This window comes from Pseudochaenichthys georgianus, chromosome 3, assembly GCF_902827115.2.
Source record: "Pseudochaenichthys georgianus chromosome 3, fPseGeo1.2, whole genome shotgun sequence".
NCBI lineage: Eukaryota > Metazoa > Chordata > Actinopteri > Perciformes > Channichthyidae > Pseudochaenichthys > Pseudochaenichthys georgianus.
This window is the reverse complement of record NC_047505.1, coordinates 2,784,185-2,803,410: the sequence shown is the minus strand read 5'-3', so window position 1 is coordinate 2,803,410 and position 19,226 is coordinate 2,784,185. Positions and strand designations below refer to the sequence as shown.

At 42.6% G+C, this 19,226-nt stretch overlaps 1 long non-coding RNA gene across 1 annotated transcript; it reads left to right on the top strand.

Moving 5' to 3' along the window:
* The first annotated feature begins 322 nt into the window (after positions 1-322).
* Positions 323-1,600, top strand: LOC139432974 (uncharacterized). The gene is made up of 4 exons (XR_011642546.1): positions 323-404; positions 761-969; positions 1,084-1,210; positions 1,293-1,600. It is a non-coding gene; the product is annotated as an uncharacterized lncRNA (long non-coding RNA).
* Positions 1,601-19,226: the final 17,626 nt, after the last annotated feature.

Below are 19,226 nucleotides of genomic sequence, written 5' to 3'. Positions count from 1 at the left end.
CCTCCTTCTTAAAATGTTTTTGTGTTGACTCTCAAATCTCCCGTTTTTATTTTGAAGGTTTCCCAAAGACAAAGATATGAGAAAGAAGTGGGAAGTTGCTTTGAGGAGGGAAGGGTTCACTGCAAGCGAGTCATCCGTGATCTGCAGTGAGCATTTTAAGCAGGACGAGTTTGACAGGACAGATTGTCCGACTCAGAGATGGTGTTATTCCCTCCATCTTCAGCTTCCCGGTTCACCTCCAAAGAGTAGGTGTATCATCATACGGTTATTAGCATTCATAAATGTAAATATTCTATTATCAATAACAGGGCATTCCTTCCAGAAAAGCTGAAGAGAGCCTGTCTGTGGCCCCTCAGGACGACCCAGAAGCTTCAACCTCACACTCACAACCTCAGCCTAATGATGTGAGTATTTCTATTTTCAACATCATTCATAATGGTCCTAGACAAAGTCAAATCTCTCTTGTTTGCTGCCACTCATATTAAACACACTCACAAATAAACACATACACACACAATTGAAGACATGTTGAACATGCATTCCTGGCACACTCACACACACACACACACACACACACACACACACACACACACACACACACACACACACACACACACACACACACACACACACGCATGATGCTGGCAGTGGCTTTGACAGGTGATGACTATAAGAAAGAATGTGGGCCATACTCTAGTTGTGTCAAAGTGATGTGTGTGAAGTGAAACATCACTCAAACCATGTTCATCCCTCTTTCTAGGATCATAGCTATGTCTCGCCTGCTTCTCCGACTGCTCTTAAGGCCAGACTCAATGAAGCTTTAGCAAGAGTGGAGAGTCTCGAGCGAGAGAGGAAGAATGCCATGGCTAGAGAAAAGAGGGCAGAGACCACAGTGAGGAGTCTTTTGGGGGATTTGAGGGAAAAGAACCTCATTAATGAAGAACTCAAAGAGGCTTGATTTCTACTCAGGTAAAATTAAATTAGCACTTTGAAATTCATGTACATCTTACTCTTACACTCTTTATTAAACTCCTTTGTTATTATATGAAGGGGACTTATTAATTTTTTCTCATACAATTTCAGATCTTCAAATAGACTTGAAGGCAAAGCAGGGCCATGAGTACTCCAAGGACCACAGAGAGTTTCCCCTCACACTCCATCTACATGGTCCAAAGGCATACAAATACCTCAGAGAGACTACAACAAAAAGGTAGTCTTAATGTTGTTCAATTTCATTTTTGGAAATTACGGTTGCAAGTACGTTAAATAGCTACTTCTCAATTTTTTTACAGGTGGCTGTGTTCGGTGGATGGAAAGCCTGGCCTGAACAAGATGATGCTGGATATGCTGGAGAGAAGATGCCAGGACGACCAGGCTAAATATGGATGTGTTTCACTCATGTTGGATGACATGGCCATCAGAAAACATGTGCAATATAATCCACATAACCAGTCAATGTCTGCTTTTGTAGACATGGGTGATGGAAACAATGAGACCGATGCTGCTACTGAGGCTCTTGTGTTCATGGTGGTTGGCCTACACGGACATTGGAAGGCTCCCATTGCATATTACCTGACGAAGTCTTTGTCACCTGAAACACAAGGGGTCCTAATCTAAAATCTAATCTATCTAGGAAGAAGAAGGAAGAAAATAAGCTTGACCTCCTTCTTAAAATGTTTTTGTGTTGACTCTCAAATTTCCCATTTTTATTTTGATGGTTTCCCAAAGACAAAGATATGAGAAAGAGGTTCTCAGTCATGCTTTGGAGGAGCCGCATGCACGGGGCATTCGGGTGTCATGAGCAACTTTGTGTAAATATGGTTTGGGCGGGTGGTGTCATGTTCTTGTGTTTAACCTTAAACATTTACATTTTTTATATAGATGTAGATTTTTTATGACATAGATATTCATTTTTACTGATATATAACTTCTGTCTATGTATAATGTATTATTGTTTCTTCATTTATCAACTTATTAAAATAGCTGAGTATAGGCCTACACAATATGCTTCTCTATCATATATAGACCATTAGTGTTTTTGTATGTGTGTGTGTATATATTATATATCGTGTGTCTTTTGCAAAATACCTATCATACATAACATAGGCTATCAAATACCAGAATATTCTATTGCTGTTAAGCCTACTATGAATATTAAAATACGCCGAATCATGTGTCCGGTATCATGCCTACATATATGACGTTTGCAGAACCCCCCCCCCCCGTGAAAATCAGTTTTGTATTCAGCGAGTTATGATTGATACAATGCGCTGACACTTCATTGCGCCTGCCAGACAGATTACACTGAGTGGAGCGGGTGACCGGTCCAAGATGGCGGCCCCACGGCTCGTCAGCGCCAATAGGCAGCAGCGGTCGATGCGGCGTCTACTCTTTATATGTCTATGGTCACATCACTGTACCCAGGAAGAAAAAGAGAAATCTCCAACGAGGCGTTCTGGGGCAGCAGAGACAGGTCTTTTCTGTGTTAGAGTTTTACTCGCTACAGGGTGTACTTTGAGGGTTTGTGACTCTGCAGACTGTTTACATGCAGAACAAGCGACATAACACACAAGGGGACGGGTAATAATGAGAAAAGGGATGGGACCATGGGACCTTTAACATAACGTTACGCAGAATTGTTTTTTTCTAAATAGGAAGGGAAAGAAAATCAGTCTTTGTTCTGCAGTAGAATATATGTTTATAGGCCTACTACTGCAATTAAATCTGTAAAATTAGTTTTATTCTGACCACAAATAAGCAGAGGTGGTAAGTCTACTCAAGTGTATTTAAGGCTGCGGCCACACGAGGACGAAAACGGCTAAACGCATAGGATTAACGCAAACGCAAACGCAAACAAGCTTCCGTCCACACGCAATAGTCATCCGGATAGTGTCTGTCCACACGAGACCGCTCCGTTTAGCTCCAACCGCTGGAGAAGCTGCAGTACATATGTACTCCTGTACGTGGCGCTGTAACTTCCTCCACAAAAGCAGCGAAGAAGCATGGTTGTCATGGTTGCCCTTCTGTTTATTCTCCGCGGTGGGGGCCGAGGGAACCGGGCAGAGTTTTTCGCCAGTCAACGTGTATTAAAGTTTCAATCTTCTGGACACAATTATAAAAGTGCCAGTCAAAGGTCTTCTTTGTTATTTATTGAGCTTTAAAACAAATGAATAACGACTCTATATAATATAATAATAAAATACACGGAGCCTCTCTTTTTCCTCCCTCTCTTCGGACAGCGCCAGTGTCTGTCTCATGCAGCAGCTCATCCAGTAATGAGTGACCCGGCCGACAGTAAAAATAAACTAGTTTAGGGAGTTTGAGAGGTAATTAAAATAGCTAAGGGTGATGATCTGACTTGAAGTGTGTGTTTTGCTGCAGCGGGAGGAGCTGCAGGTGAGCAGAGCTGCGTGTCTCCGTCCTGTCAGATTAGACTTCACTCGCGTTTAGGTCCATATCGAGAGAAAGATAAATAATCTGAATTCAGGGTGCAGTTTACTTTGACGCGGGGGTGAGCAGCAGAGGTGGGGAGAGGCGGGGCTATTGCCTCATCATTATTGCTGTAGATGTTGCACAAACAACTGTAGCATGGTCAATAGCGTCCGGAGCACGATAGCAACTCTGCGATCCGCCATTGTTGTTGTTGTTGTTGGTGGCGAAACACTTCAGCAATGGCGCGGGGTAAGCGGAGGTGAGCAGAAGAGGTGGGGAGAGGCGGGGCTATTGCGCAATCACTATCAGTGATCTGAAAATGTTCGGATAGGGCGTACACACGGAGCCGCTTGACCCCCCAGAGAGTTGCTATGCCTTTCTATCCACCTTGGGACCCGTTATCGTTTCCTCAGTCGTTTAGTGCCGTATGGTCGTCCTCGTGTGGCCGAACGGTCTATATGACACTAAACAGTAACGCAAACGACCGAATTCGTCCTTGTGTGGCAGCAGCCTAAGTAGCTACAATTTTGAGGTACTTCAACTTGTACTTTACTTGAGCATTTTCATTTTATGCTACTAAATTGTATACTTCTACTCCACTACAGTTCAGAGGTAAATGGTGTACTTTTCCTCCACTACATGTATTTAATACCTTTAGTTACTTTACAGATGTGGATGAATGATCTGAAATATAATCAAGTGTTGAATCAGACTTTAGTTCCACCTGGAGTAAATCCACCAGCTACCCTGCAGTCTACAAAGTACTTCAGACTAGCTGCACCTTCACCAGCTTTGAGAACACTTTCATGATCAATCATTATAAAACATATCATATATATTATTCTGGAATGGAACAATCTGTACAATAACTACTTTAACTATATTCTGATCATATTTTTCTACTTTTACTTGAGAAACATTTTAAATGCAGGACTTTTACTGTAACAGAGTATTCCTACACTCTGGTACTTCTACTTTTAATCAAGGCAAACATTTATCACAATGTAAATTTACAACTGAAAACTGTTCTATGAATACTGAACTTAACATTCTACCAAACTGACTAAAGTAACGTTGTTCCTGTTGTTGTGTAATACTGTACAAGTAAAGAAATGAGAAGCGTCGATTCTCAATATACTATGTGACGCTTAACATGTTGTGACACTGATACTGTTTCCGGTTGTGGCGGCCCAGCTTGCTGCCCTGCTGTGATGTTGGTGTCGTGACTCGTGACAGATGAGGGCGGTGTGAGGACTCGCGGGCTCTTTCTTCAGCAGAAATTTCCCCGGGTTTATTCGGGGCTTCACGGAACACTTCCTCCAGGAGGGACGTCTCACACGGCTGGAGAAGATGTCTGTGGCCGGGCTGAAGAAGCAGTTCCACAAAGCCAGTCAGGTGAGCCGTCCTCCTCCAGAACACAACCACTGTTCAGTCCGGACCCAGTGTGCAGCTGCGGTAACGGAACCGTGATCAGACAGAATTACTGGTACCAAACTTCAGATTACTACAGGTAGCTGAGGGGGCTGTGACATGGTCCTCTGGAGGTAAAGCTGTCTGTGGAACGTCACTTTTCTATTTAGTTAAGTCTGTTTGGTACGGAGACAACGCACCGAACTCTGTTAAAATAATAGAGAACGAAATGTATTCTTGAATAGGTATAACACATTGTTTGATTGAGTTTAATTGAGAGCGTTGACGAAACACCGATATCCATGAAACATCCGGTGTTATTACCTCTCAACACACTAATTTAACACCATGTGCTAACGTTAGACACCGACCAGGAAAACATATTATACAATTCTTATGGAATCTTTCTATTTAAACAATCTTTGTATGTTTGATTATAACCAATAATTGATAAGTGTTACCTGACTAATTTACTTAATACTTAAAACTGTTGTAGAGGGTTCTTATTGACAGATGCAGTGTGCTATCCCTAACACCTGCTTACTTTTTAAGGCAGTGCAGCCCGCTGATTTGACCAGGGCCGGCCCTAGACTTTTGGGGGCCCTAAGTGAGCTTTGGCTTGGGGGCCCCCCTCACTCTAACGCGTTCTCACTACACACAACACAGAACCAACTTTTCTCTTATGATGTTAGCATAAGCACACATATTGTATAAATAAGCATGTAAACACCGTGGACCTAACCTCCTCTCGGGGGGTCCGGGGGTAGGCTCCCCGGTAAGATTTATTTTGAAAAGTTAAAAGCATCAATCTGGTGCACTTTGAGAGCAGAATTAAGAGATCTATGGATACATCTCTCAACACCCATATGAAACAGATTTTTCTTTATGGATATTTTACAAATCACTCTCCTTTTAAACTGTATTCTTGTTTTGCCATATAGTATTTCACAGTGTTGTAGTCAAGTCACCAATTCACGAGTCCAAGTCACCCTCGAGTCACCACTCTTCGAGTCCGAGTCCAAGTCCGAGTCACCAAGGGAGAGTCGTAGTCGAGTCCGAGTCCAAGTCCGAGTCACCCAAGGAGTGTCCAAGTCGAGTCCGAGTCATCATTACCTGTGCTCGAGTCCGAGTCCAATTCCGAGTCACTTAAGAAGAGTCCAAGTCAAGTCCGAGTCACAAGTCTTCATGTATTAATCTTCGTGGATATATGTTTTGAAATGTAGCTGCTCCTCTACATTGCTGTTATCCTGTCTATTGAACTGCTGTGAAGCGAGTTTGGCTACAATTCTTGTAATAGGTGCTATACAAATATAAAGCTTATTTCTAATATTCATATTATTATTATATATAAATAAACTATATTTAAAATGAGTTACCTTTTAGAGAAGTGATTATATTTGTATGCCAATATTTTCCTATGGTAAAGTTTTCGTTTTGCACTTTTATTTTGATAGTAATAAGATTGGGACTCTTATTTTGAAGGAACTTTTACGGGTTAAATCAGTTTACTAATAAAGATTTAGCCCCAGAAAGCACATGGCTACTTAGCATGCAAAATGATGTCATTATGCATGTTAAGTAGCCATGTGCTTTCGTGTTATGGCTGAATCTTTATTTATTGATTAGATCACGTTACTCTGATGATAGTGTTCAAGACAGCCTATATGTCTGAACTCGATCCTGAGAGTAATGTGTTACGGAGCCTTCTCTTCTATATTGTTTCCATATAACGAGCATTTTGCGCTGCTCTTTTCCAATGTGGAAGCAGAATGTGTGAAAGCATACAGCACGATGCGGGTTGTGTCTGTAGACATCTCTAGACTGGAACAGCGGGGCCCAGTACGTGAACTCGCCATACAGGATAGAGGACATCAGACTCCAGAGAAAATGTGCTCGAGTCCGAGTCCAAGTCGGAGCGTCAATGTACGAGTCGAGTCCGAGTCATCGTGGGGGGGGGGCCCACGATGACTCGGACTCGACTCGTACATTGACGAGTCCGAGTCCGAGTCCAAGTCATCCTGTGCGAGAATTCACGAGTCCAAGTCCGAGTCGCGTCAATCAGTGTCCGAGTCAAGTCACGAGTCCCGAAAATCGGCACTCAAGTCCGACTCGAGTCCGAGTCCAGGACTCGAGTACTCCATCTCTGGTATTTCATAACTGTTTTTCATTTATTCTCTCTGGCTGTCCATCTCATAATGTTCACATAGAAACTAGCTGTCAATAGGAATATCAATCATAAGAATTATAATTTCATGCAAAAATCTGTCACAAAAAGAGGTTGCACATTTAAATTCAGGTGTTGTTATGGCAACGTCAGTGGCCAAACAGCCACATTTACTGCTGCAAATACGTTCAAACATGCTGTCGACACGTAAAGCAGTGGCAACTATGCCACCATTTCAGCTGACTTTTTCTCAGAAATACTGTCACATAACATCCATATATTCCAGTGCTAGGTTGATGCTTAGCTAAGCTAACTACACTGAACAAAAATATAAATGCAACACTTTCGTTTTTGCTCCCATTTTTCATGAGATGAACTCAAAGATCTAAAACATTTTCTATATACACAAAATAACCATTTCTCTCAAATATTGTTCACAAATCTGAAAAGATCTGTGATAGTGAGCACTTCTCCTTTGCCGAGATAATCCATCCCACCTCACAGGTGTGGCATATCAAGATGCTGATTAGACAGCATGATTATTGCACAGGTGTGCCTTTGAATGGCCACAATAAAAGGCCACTCTGAAACGTGCAGTTTTGCTTTATTGGGGGGGTCTGGGGGGGTCCGAAAACCAGTCAGTATCTGGTGTGAGGGGTAGGGTTAGGGTAATGTTGTGAATCGAGTGGCCCATGGTGGTGGTGGGGTTATGGTATGGGCAGGCGTATGTTATGGACGACGAACACAGGCCACTCGATTCACAACATTACCCTAACCCTAACTCATGAAAAATGGGAGCAAAAACAAAAGTGTTGCGTTTATATGTTTGTACAGTGTAGTTTAGCGCTTACTTCAGCCCGTTCCTTCCTTTTGGCACCAAAGATAATTGTCTCTGTTTTGTTTTTGTTTAATTGTAGGAAATTGTTGCTCATCCAGCTACTGATTTGTTCCATGCAGTTGGTTAGGGATTGTAATGGTCCATAGTCGCCAGGCTTTATTGTAATGTATAACTGAGTGTCATCTGCATAATTGTGGTACTGGTACGGCATTTTGTTAACTTGTAGGATCTGTGCTAGTGGAAGCATGTATATGTTAAATAGAATTGGACCAAGAATCGACCCTTGGGGAACTCCACAAGTCATTGCAGTTTGTTGCGATTTAAAAGACACAATGAAGTCCGTGTCCTGCAGATATGATTTGAACCAATTAAGTGCTTTGCCAGATAAACCAACACAGTTTTCTAGTCTGTCCAGTAATATTTTGTGGTCCACTGTATCAAAAGTGGCACTGAGGTCCAGCAGTACCAAAATAGTGATTTGTCCCTTGTCTGTGTTTAAATATATATCGTTTAAGACCCTCATAGGTGCGGTCTCAGTGCTGTGATGGGCTCTAAATCCAGACTGGAGAGCATCAAAGCAGTTATTTTGTGCCAAAAAAACGTTGAGTTGATGGAAAACAGCTTTTTCTATAATTTTACCCAAGAAGGGTAGGTTTGAAATTGGCCTATAATTCTGCATGATTGAGATGTCTAGGTTTTATTTTTTAAAGAGGCTTGATTACTGCTGTTTTTAGTGCTTTTGGGAACTGTCCCAAGCTGAGGGAGGTGTTGACTATCTCTAGTATCTCTGATGCCATGCTGTCACGATCTGTCTGTGTTGTGTTTTGTCTTGTCTTTTTCTGTCTTTGGTTTCCTGTTTTATTTTGTAAAGTGTTCACCCCCCGTTCCTGCCTGTTGCTTCCTGTCTGTTTTCCCTCCCTGATTACCCGATTGTGTTCACCTGATGCCCTGTGTTTCCTCCTCCCTCATCACCTGTCTCTTGTTTGTTTGATTAGTCCTGTGTGTATTTAGGTTCTGTGTTTTCTGTTAGTCTTTGTGAGTTCCTTGTTGTAGTTTGACGTTGTTCACGGGGAAGAGTTCTGTTTTGCTCTGTCTGTAGCCTTGAAATAAAGGTATTTTCTGTTCATCTGCATTTGGGTCATGCTTGCCTCTCTCAACCCTGACAGAAGGAACTCACCAAATATGGGCCCAGCAGATCCTTTTGAGCAGGAATTGTTGGATTTTACTTTTTCTTTGGCTACCTGCTCTGATCAATGGATGGGAGCGTCCGGGGTTCAGCAGCGAGAGGCTGCTCTGGCAGCGGCGCTCCAGATAACTATGGAGAAACCAGGCTTGGTGAAATTCTTACCGGGCGGGATTTTGGATTTCCTCATGGTGTGTTATCCCCTGCCTGACAGCCCCAGGCCTCCCAACTCCCGTTATGACACCCTCTCTAGTCTCTTCTCGAGTTCCCCTTCAAGTCCCTTCTCTAGTCCCTTCCCTAGTCCCTCCTCAGGTCACTTCTCTAGTCCCTTCTCTAGTCCCTTCTCCAGTCCCACCTCTAGTCACTTCTCAGGTACCAACTCTAGTCCCTCCTCTAGTCCCTCCTCTAGTCCCCTCTCCAGTTGCCTCTCGAGTTCCCTCTCAAGTCCCCTCTCGAGTTCCCTCTCAAATCCCCTCTCGAGTCCCCTCTCCAGTCCCAATTCAAGTCCCTACTGAAGTGCCGTTGGAGGTTCCGCTGGGGGTCCTGCCAACTCCATGTCCTGTCCCATTGGGGGTCCCGCCGACTGCTCCTCTGCCGGGAGTTCTGTTTTGTTCTGTCTGTAGCCTTGAAATAAAGGTATTTTCAGTTAATCTGCATTTGGGTCCTGCTTGCCTCTCTCCACCCTGACACATGCAGTTAAAAACATTTTTCAGGAAGCTTGTGGGAATACTATCTAAGCAGCAGGAGGAAGACATAGCAACACTATGTCTTCAAGGGCATTATGGCTGATGGGATTAAACTGTGTCTTGCGGATTAAGTGTATTTTAAGAGGATGAATGGTTGCCATAGACCCCTTTCCCGAAATGGAGGCACTCACCATTAATCTTATATTTTCAATTTTGGTTGTAAAAAATGATGCAAATGTGTTGCTTAACTCAGTAGACAGGAGTTCAGGGGCAATTGGTATGCAGGGGTTTGATAGCCGGTCAGTAGTTGAAAATAACGCACGGGTGTTATTGCTGTTTTTGCTGATTATATCAGAGAAAAAGGAGCGTCTTGCGTTCCGTAGTTCGTGATTATAACTATGAAGACTGTCCTTAAATATCTCAAAATGAATGAGAAGATGTGATTTGCGCCACCTGCGTTCCGCTTTTCTACAATGTTGTTTGCGCAGCCTCACTAGCGTGGCATTTCTCCATGGTGCTTTATTACCAGAGGTTGGTTTTGCTTTAGCAGGGGCAAGAGCATCAATCAGACATGTCGTTTTTGACCTGAAATGATCCACCATATCATCAACACTGTTGGATGGAAGTCTGATAGTGGAGGAGAAAGCCTCAATAAACAACTTGTTTGTGTCTTCAGTTATGTGTCGTTTTGTGAGAATCTGTGTTGTCCCTTTATTAGAAATGCTGATATTCATTTTGAAAAAGATGCAGGAGTGATCCGAGAGGCCAACATCGGTGACCATGAGTATACAGTCAAAATCTATGCAAATAATCGACAATAGTTCAGACAAAAAATCACAAAATTGTACAGAATATTTTGGTGGTCTGTAGATATTTACAAACGGTGCTCGACAGAAGGAATTACATTGAACGGCTAGGTATTCAAAAGAGGGAAATTATTGAATTGCTATTTTCTTGCATTGAAAAGCATTATTAAATATAGTAGCAACACCTCCTCCTTTTCTGTGTGCTCTGTTTTCACCCAAAAAAGATGGGTGGGGCTGTTTCAATGAGAACAGCTCCACTGTTGTTCTCGTCTAGCCAGGTTTCTGTTAAAAACATGAAGTTAAGGCTATAGTTGTTAATACAATAATTAATTAAAAGTGACTTTCCTGACAAGGACCTGACGTTTAAAACAGCCAAGTGCACTACGTTCTCTTGAACTGAGTGGGGTGATATGGGGACAGTTATCAGGTGTGCACTGTTTCTTGTACGTAGAGGGCAAGGTGGGTACCTTTTGTTGATGCTTCTGAGCACAGGGATAGGGAGTTGTATAGGCTTTGAATTCCCTGGCTCCTCATCATGTCCATCAGAGAAGACACATGGATAACCGGGTAAACTGTCTGACAGTCTGTGTGAAACATCGTTGTGAAGAGAAGGATTCCTTATGGGCCGCTGGGTGGCGTCAGTGAGCAGGATGGGGTGTGATCAGCGAGTCCAGCATCTCTTCGTCGTCTCGGATGTGGTGCAACACGGATATTCTACCCTCCAACTCAGAGATCTTCTGGCTTAGGCGGAGGCAGCCGTTGCATCCCGCGGTTGAGGTGAGTGGAGGCATGGTGGTAGCATGTAGCCTCAGGTACTGAACTATTGCTAATTGTTGCTTCAGTTAGTCCGCTGAAAGTCCGATATTTAGCTAAGAGTAGAGATGGGGTCGTTACTAAAAAAAAGTAATATATTACATATTACATATTACTTTAAAAAAAAAAAAGTAATGTATTACACTACTTCGTTACTCTCTACATAAAGTAACTCGTTACTTTACTCGTTACTTTACTTGCAGGGCCGGTCCGCCCCTCCCTGCAGGCAGATCACGCAGACTGCAAAGTTTCAAATGTTCTCTTTAGTTCAGTTTCCATTGTCGCATAAGACTGATCCAGATCCTGAATGTTTTCCTATCTGACCATGGCTGTCCTCTGTCTCCTGCTATCTGACCGTGGCTGTCCTCTGTCTCCTGCTATCTGACCGTGGCTGTCCTCTGTCTCCTGCTATCTGACCGTGGCTGTCCTCTGTCTCCTGCTATCTGACCGTGGCTGTCCTCTGTCTCCTGCTATCTGACCATGGCTGTCCTCTGTCTCCTGCTATCTGACCGTGGCTGTCCTCTGTCTCCTGCTATCTGACCGTGGCTGTCCTCTGTCCCCTGCTATCTGTATATTTTGCGCAGTCTATCTCTGCTCACTCTGTTGCGTCGGCGTGTTCTCCTGCGTGTTGGCCATGTGTTGCACTGGAGCCAGACACCGCAAAGACTTCAGCCGAGCACGTACGAATTGCGCATGCGTGAGTGGCAATAACTCTCCTTACCAGCAGGCGGCGGTAGTGTGTATTCGTCATTCAAAACAGGCAACAACCGGAAAATAGAGAACAAGAACAGACCGTGATATAAACAAACAACAAATAGCTGTGCGTTAGCTTCACCTAGCATGTGTTCTTTGCAGGTGTTTGTTGAGGTTTGATTATGACTGATTTTAGTAAGTAACGAAGTAACGCGTGTCGGGGCAATGTTAGTAACTGTAGTGTGATTACTGAATTATAAAAGTAGCGCGTTACCCACTTTTGTTGGTAGGAGTAGTGTAACGCGTTACACCCAACTCTGGCTAAGAGTATGAAAGTCCATTGTTTAGCTAAGAGTATACTTCCTTTGTTTAAGGCGAGACACCCCAGGTGAATAGGGTAATTTTTTTTAACTTAAAGGTATCAGCTAGATATTTCTTCAGTTAATTACTTACAATAAGGCAATTGTTTTTTGTATTACAAGTTTTCTGAAATAGCATGTTTAAATATGCAAATGAGCCATTATCTCATTAAATATGCACATATTTTAACACATTTCAGGAATCGAAATCTGAACTTTGGATAAAGCCAGGTTCAAAATTCTCGTTTCATTTTGTAGTCATATTAGTATCTAAAGCTTTTACGGAAGGGATATTGGATATCTCTTTTTATCACTCCATAAATCAGAAAATACTGTCAACAGCCCTAAAATATCAATTTTCGCCATGTTTTTAGGTATACAATGTTGTATAATTCAGGCTATGAATTATATATGAACAAACCCTTCTGTAAAAGCCTTCATAATATTGATAGGAATATAACTGGAAGGTTTGGTGTCTCTACGTGCTACTGAAGTTGAAATTTCGAACTCAGAGTAGGAGAAAAAACTCATTTTGAGAAAACGACCTTTAAAGATTGCAGTGAGGCGCTAGCTGAACCCTCCTGTTCTCTGGACGACAGCTTGCGCATCGACGCACTCCGTGAAGGTATTTCATGTTCGGGGTCATTTGTTTTTTGTATAACCTTGCTTCGTGCAAGTGACAATTGTTGTCGTCTTCTCTGTGAATGTTTTTTTCGCCGTTCTTTTGCCATTTTGAGATTTCAATTTCTAGCGGAAAGCAAACCAGGAAGTGTTTTAGCACACCACGTGACACATCTGAACGAATCACGTTGTCAGAAATTGACACCAGCCAATGAGATTTCGTTTCTTGGTTTAAGACCCCTTTGTGCTTTCACGATTGGTTGCTGATACAAAGGAAATGACCATATTTGGATCCGATGAGATTGTGCAGGGGAGACGGAGCTTTCCAAAAATATCTCTGTTGACATGGTGCACACAGCGGTCGCGGTACTTTATGTTAACTTTTGGTGAATTTAGGAGAAATCTACAGACGCAAATAGACAAACTATAGTCAAATAAACACTTAAATGTGTATTTTGTACGTTTTCCTTTCCAAAGCCTGAAAGAAAACATGTTATAGAATCAAAATAGCACAAAATCTCAAAATTGACCAGTACTTGAAAAACGATGTTTTTGCCTGCCGTGTCTCGCCTTAACTTGTGAAACCAGCACAAGACGCAAAACTACTGCACCAAAGTCCTGCTCTTCCTACAGCAAACACAGGAGCAAACACTGGACCACCTACACTGGTAGTAATATACTGTATAATAGTGATTGAATATTATTGTATTCTCTTTTTTCGGAGTTGCACTTTGCAGACGGTCCCTGAGCACTCGTTTCTTCTCCGGCTGCGAATAGAGACCAATGTAATGTGTCCAGCTCGGAGGACAGCGCGTATTGGCTTTTTTTGATCAAAATGTGATTGTAGTTCGTTGTTACCACGGTACTTAGGAGACGTCATTTGTGTCTGAATAACGTTTTGTTCATGAATTATTGATCTCCCAATATCGGAGGAGGAGGGGTTTCCTGCTGATGAAACACAGGGAGAATTATTTTGGAAACCAGACTGTATCGATAAGAATGATCACCCACGGATGGAAAAGCAAACAAAATATCATTTTTAGAGGTGCATGAGATGTCATGTTCAAATATTGTGTGGAATTTCACCTGCTTCCTGAAGGTGAAATGCATAGGGAGACTGAGAGCAGATGCATCAATCTCTCCAAACCAGCCAATGATAAGTGGACAGGAAACCACTCTCACTTCCTGTTTATTTCAACCATATCTGAAACTATTTCCACAATGAAGAACCGCTCATTGGGCATTGTTCATTTCCTCTTCAGTCAATACTGATCACTGAGCTGTAGGAAGCAGAGCTGCTGTTTTCTGAGGCTTGGAAATATGGCTAATAATGAAAAACTGTGTAGAAAATATCTGAAGTTTGAAAAACTTAAAAAGTATTAAGCATCAATAATCATTTAAGTACAGTAGAAGAAAATATGAGGCTCCAATCTCCCCTCCTCTATCAAAGCCTTGATAACAGCACTGTTGTTTCAGTGTACTGCTCAGTGTTCTGTGCAAAGTCCATAGTACAGTTGGAGTTTCATGGCTAATACTCCTGACGTCTTATACACAGAAATGAGTCGACAAGACCTGCCGTACCTAGGGTTGGGTACCGAGAACCAGTTCCAACATTTCGATTCCAACGGCATCATTTAGAAATGTGAAATTCGGTTCCGCTTTTCGATGCCTGAGGAAATGTTTCTCGCCGCTCTCCGTAGCCTACTGCATGACTGCGGCGAGGCGGGAAATGTAGCGTTGTACCTACACTTCCTACAGCGTAACCATGTTCGCCTAGGGCACCAGATCTGTGGAGGCGCTGCGCTGACAGCTCTGGGAGGGAGAAAAACATTTTTTGACCGTTGGTGCTCATCCTAATTTTCGGCCTTGATGTAATAACATTCATAATTAAGTAAATGTAACACCCTTTTCTTCCCGGTTACACTTTTCATTTGCCCTGTACGATGGCCGCTGCAAGTGATGAGAATGGGGGATGTTGGCTTATCTGGCAACATCCACAGCCAAAGTGCGAGTGAGCGTGAGAGCGAGCGAGGGAGGGAGGGAGGGTGCACCGGTACCAGCGCTGTTGTTATTAGCATCTGGTGCTAGCTGCTCTAACGGAAGAAGAAGATGTTTCTACAATGAGTGCTAACAGCTAACGGCTGATGTTTTGGTTTTATGATTCAACGTCAGTGACGGCAGGCTGAGATCCTCACTGCTGATTGGCTACCGCGAGAACGTGTCACGCGAATTTGATGCTCGAGTTGAATTTTTTTATTAAAGAGACTCTCTCGTACACACACACACACACACTTTTGCATTTCAAAGTATTGCTTGTTCATGCAGTTGAATGTTGGAGCTTCACTGCACACTGCTGAATGATGTATAGAGTTTGACCCTTGATGGATGTTTCTTCTGCTCTGAAATGGAATATATTTGTTACATATTAATAGAATTTTAGATTTTTTGATTTGATTTTGGATTTGTGAAAGTAGTAGATAGAAAAAATACCAAACACTAATTATTCAAATATATATCCTTAATTTAACCAGGTAAAAGACTCCAAGAGTGAACTGGCCAAGAAGGGCAGCATGTACGAAGTTACAACAGATAAAACACAGACATGACGGGCATACAAATACAGCTGTAAAACACAAATAAAATGGCACATTAGCCAGTCAATATGCGAAGTAAAACAAACTAATAAAAATCATTCAAAAAGTGGCAACATTTAAAACGATTTCAGGATATACGAGCACTCACATCGACCAATGGTGTCGTGTTCTCTGTCCTTTAAGATGGACCTGAATTCCCCCATAGTGACTACATCTGAGAGTTTCAGCTCCTTCTGTACATTGATATTGACAAAGTATTTCATTTTATATACGGTAATACTAAGGAGGCATAGGCCTATATGATGATATAATGTTTGACATTATTGATATTAAAAAAAGTGTTTTCCATGTCCTTCTTGTGTTTTTCTTATCAGAAAGTTAAGTTATTTATTTCTAAGCTCCAAATCCAAATGTTTCCTTCAATGGCCTTCGTGCCCTGGCATGTGGCCTTCGTGCCCTAAACAATGTTGTGACACCAAAGGCCAAATGGAAATTCCAAGCCTGACTGACAATCAATAACAAACAATGTATATTATGAAAATAGAAATGAATGCATAAAATGAAGTTACTGATGTTAGAAAGGGGATCTTATCAAACCATCCTGACTGAACCCGGTTGTTTCTGCTCCATTCATCTGCCGTGGCGATCTCACGGTGATGACAGAGCTGCTTCCCTCCTGCATGTGCATTCATCTGAAGGCTGTGCTACACTTTACTATAATGTGCTGTTTACACAAGAACGCAAACGGTTGTATCCGCTACTTATCTCTTTCGTATAGCCCGTTCGTTCACACGAGGCCGTAACGGAAACGCGGAAACGGACCCCGCAAACGATAACGGGTCCCAAGGTGGATAGATCTGCAAACAGAACGCTCTGGGGGGGCAAACGGCTCCGTGTGTACGCCCTATACGATAATTTCCTGATAACGATGAAGCCATAGCCCACCTCCGCTGCTCACTGCTGTAGCATGGTCAGTAAAGCCGGTGTAAAGCCGGTGTGTCCTTGGGCAAGACACTTCACCTGAACTTGCTCCTGTGGGTATTGTCCACAGTGACCATTGCATGTATATAAATATGTGTAATGTGTGTCTGTAAAGCGCTTTGAGCACTGGAAAAAGCGCTATAATAAATGTAAGGAATTATTATTATTATAGTAGCTACTGTTAGTGCTACTGCTAGTGCTACTGCTACTGACAGATGTTAGTGCAGAATCTACAGCTCCTCTACCACAACCATCAGCAACAAGTGGACATGGAGAATTACATGAACTACATGTTGCTAAATCCACCACGGGGCATAAACAGAAGGGCAACCATGGCAACCATGCTCGGGGGTCTTCTTCGCTGCTTTTGGTGTATTTTGTGGCGGAAGTACAGCGCCACTTACAGGCCCGGCATATGTACTACAGCGTCTCCAGCGCTCCCGAGCGGTCTCGTGTGAACGGAATACTTTTTTGATATCGTATTCGGTTCGTTTGCGTTTCGTATGCCTTTTAGCGGCAGTGAGTGTCAGTACATTTTGAAAGGCCGATCCGTTTTGATCTGATCTGGGCTCCTCACAGTGGGTCTGATTGGTTGGTAACATGTGTTAGCAGTATTCTGATCTGACTGTTGTTTGAGGAGAATGGATTAACAATTCCATTTCATAACATTTATTTCTTTACAAAAACATAGGTTCTTTTGTTGTTATTGGCATTTATCCTTCAAACAGCTGAAGGTAGAGGTGGGGAGAAAGAGGGTCCTCGGGTCAGATGGAACGGTGTCAGTGTTACAGCTACAGCAGAGGAGAGCAGTGGAATTTAAAAATCTCAAGTTGCACCAATCAGAATCAACATACGTATTTACTATATGCATTAGTGTAATTTACAAGGTAACCTTATGAAGTGACTTGCATGTATTGCTCAGGGTTGGTGAGGGTCAGATCTGCATCACGTCTTCATCACAGGTCAGGGTACACACATTGTGTCATGCATGCCTGCAACTGTCTTTACTGTGCAGCAGCAACATGTTATCAGTATGACCTGTGCACTGTAAACACACTTACTCCAGATAGAGATACAGCTGACACCTTGGTGAAAGCAATGCTGTTATTTCAACAACTTTTAATTGTAGCTGAACTTTATATCAGACAAAATGCTGTCATTTGATTTTCAAGCTCTCAAATATTGATTTTGGTATTGTCCTCAGGGTTTGACTCAAGGCCACCATTCTTCTTTCACAGTGGCAGTTTTTCCTGTTCTCTCTGAATGACTCTTAACAGAGAAACTTGGTAGGAAAATGAAACATGAGTGGCGCTGTCAATATGATTTTCTGTTCCACATGTGGCCTGAGTGAAGGGATAATAATGACGTTAGACTGACGGGGCTCTCCAGCTAACCTGCACTGCTGACGCCAGCAGACAGATGTGTCCGGCCTCTAATGAGGACATTACAGGCATGACGAGGAGGGGTTGATCCAATAACGTGGCCCCTGTCTACTCGTGGGCCTTTTTCTCTAATAGTAGTTTCATAGCAACACACTCTCACTCCCTGATCGTCCAATAGCTACGCTTGGTCAGGGTCCCGTGGCGTCCAGTTGGGACGCGCCGAGGCTCCTTCGGCTTCATAAAGGGACGCAAAGAGCTTTCAACTGATTGCAATGTATTCCCATCGGCGGCGGTATTTGACGCTCAGGGAAGCACCGCATCGGTCCATGTCGGCTGCCCTTAAAGGCAATGTGAGCGTCCATTCCCATTGGATAACGGAGGATTGTACACCCGGAAGTAAGTATTCTCCTTTCTGTCGATTGATTTTACAGTGATATCTGCACGACTCATCGACTCAAAACCACCAGATTATCCTTGTTAATTAAACGACATTGATGGGTTTAAATTGTGTGCAATGCTTTTGTGTTTTTCCCCTTCAATTCTAAGAAATAACTTGTTTTCTCTGAAATGTGGAGCGCCAAAGAGACTCCACTACCCACAATCCCCAGCTATTGTTGTGACAACGCCTGTCCACTTTGACAAACCTCGTGATAAGTCAACAAGCTCTGTGATTGGATGAAACATAAATTCATACAAAAAAGTCCAACCCTCCTAAAAATTACGTTCCCACAGAACTAAACTGTATTCTCAATTACGTTCAGCTAGAAACATATTTTCTCCCACGTTACGTTTGTTATGAACGACGGAGTATTAGGGCCACACTTAGAAGAAAAAAAACAGAGAGATTTCGAGAATAAAGTCGTAATAATACGAGAATAAAGTCATATTTACAAGAATAAAGTCGTAACATTACGAGAATAAAGTCGTAATATTACGAGATTAAAATCGTAGTTTCATAAGTGACTTGAGAAGCGGACTTGGAGGAGATTGTCTCCTTTCTGCAGGAGGAAATGACTACATTGCATTTAGCTGGCGCTTTTATCCAAAGCGACTTACAATAAGTGCATTCGACCAACAAGATACAAACTTGAAGAAAACAGAATCATAAAGTACATCAGGTTTCATAGAGCTAAACATTTCAAGTGCTACTCAACTGGCTTTCGATAAGCCAGTCCTTTATTAGTATGTAAGTGCTTTGTTAGCAATTCTTTGTTAGTAATTCTATCGCTCGAAGTGGAGTCGAAAGAGATGAGTTTTCCTTCTG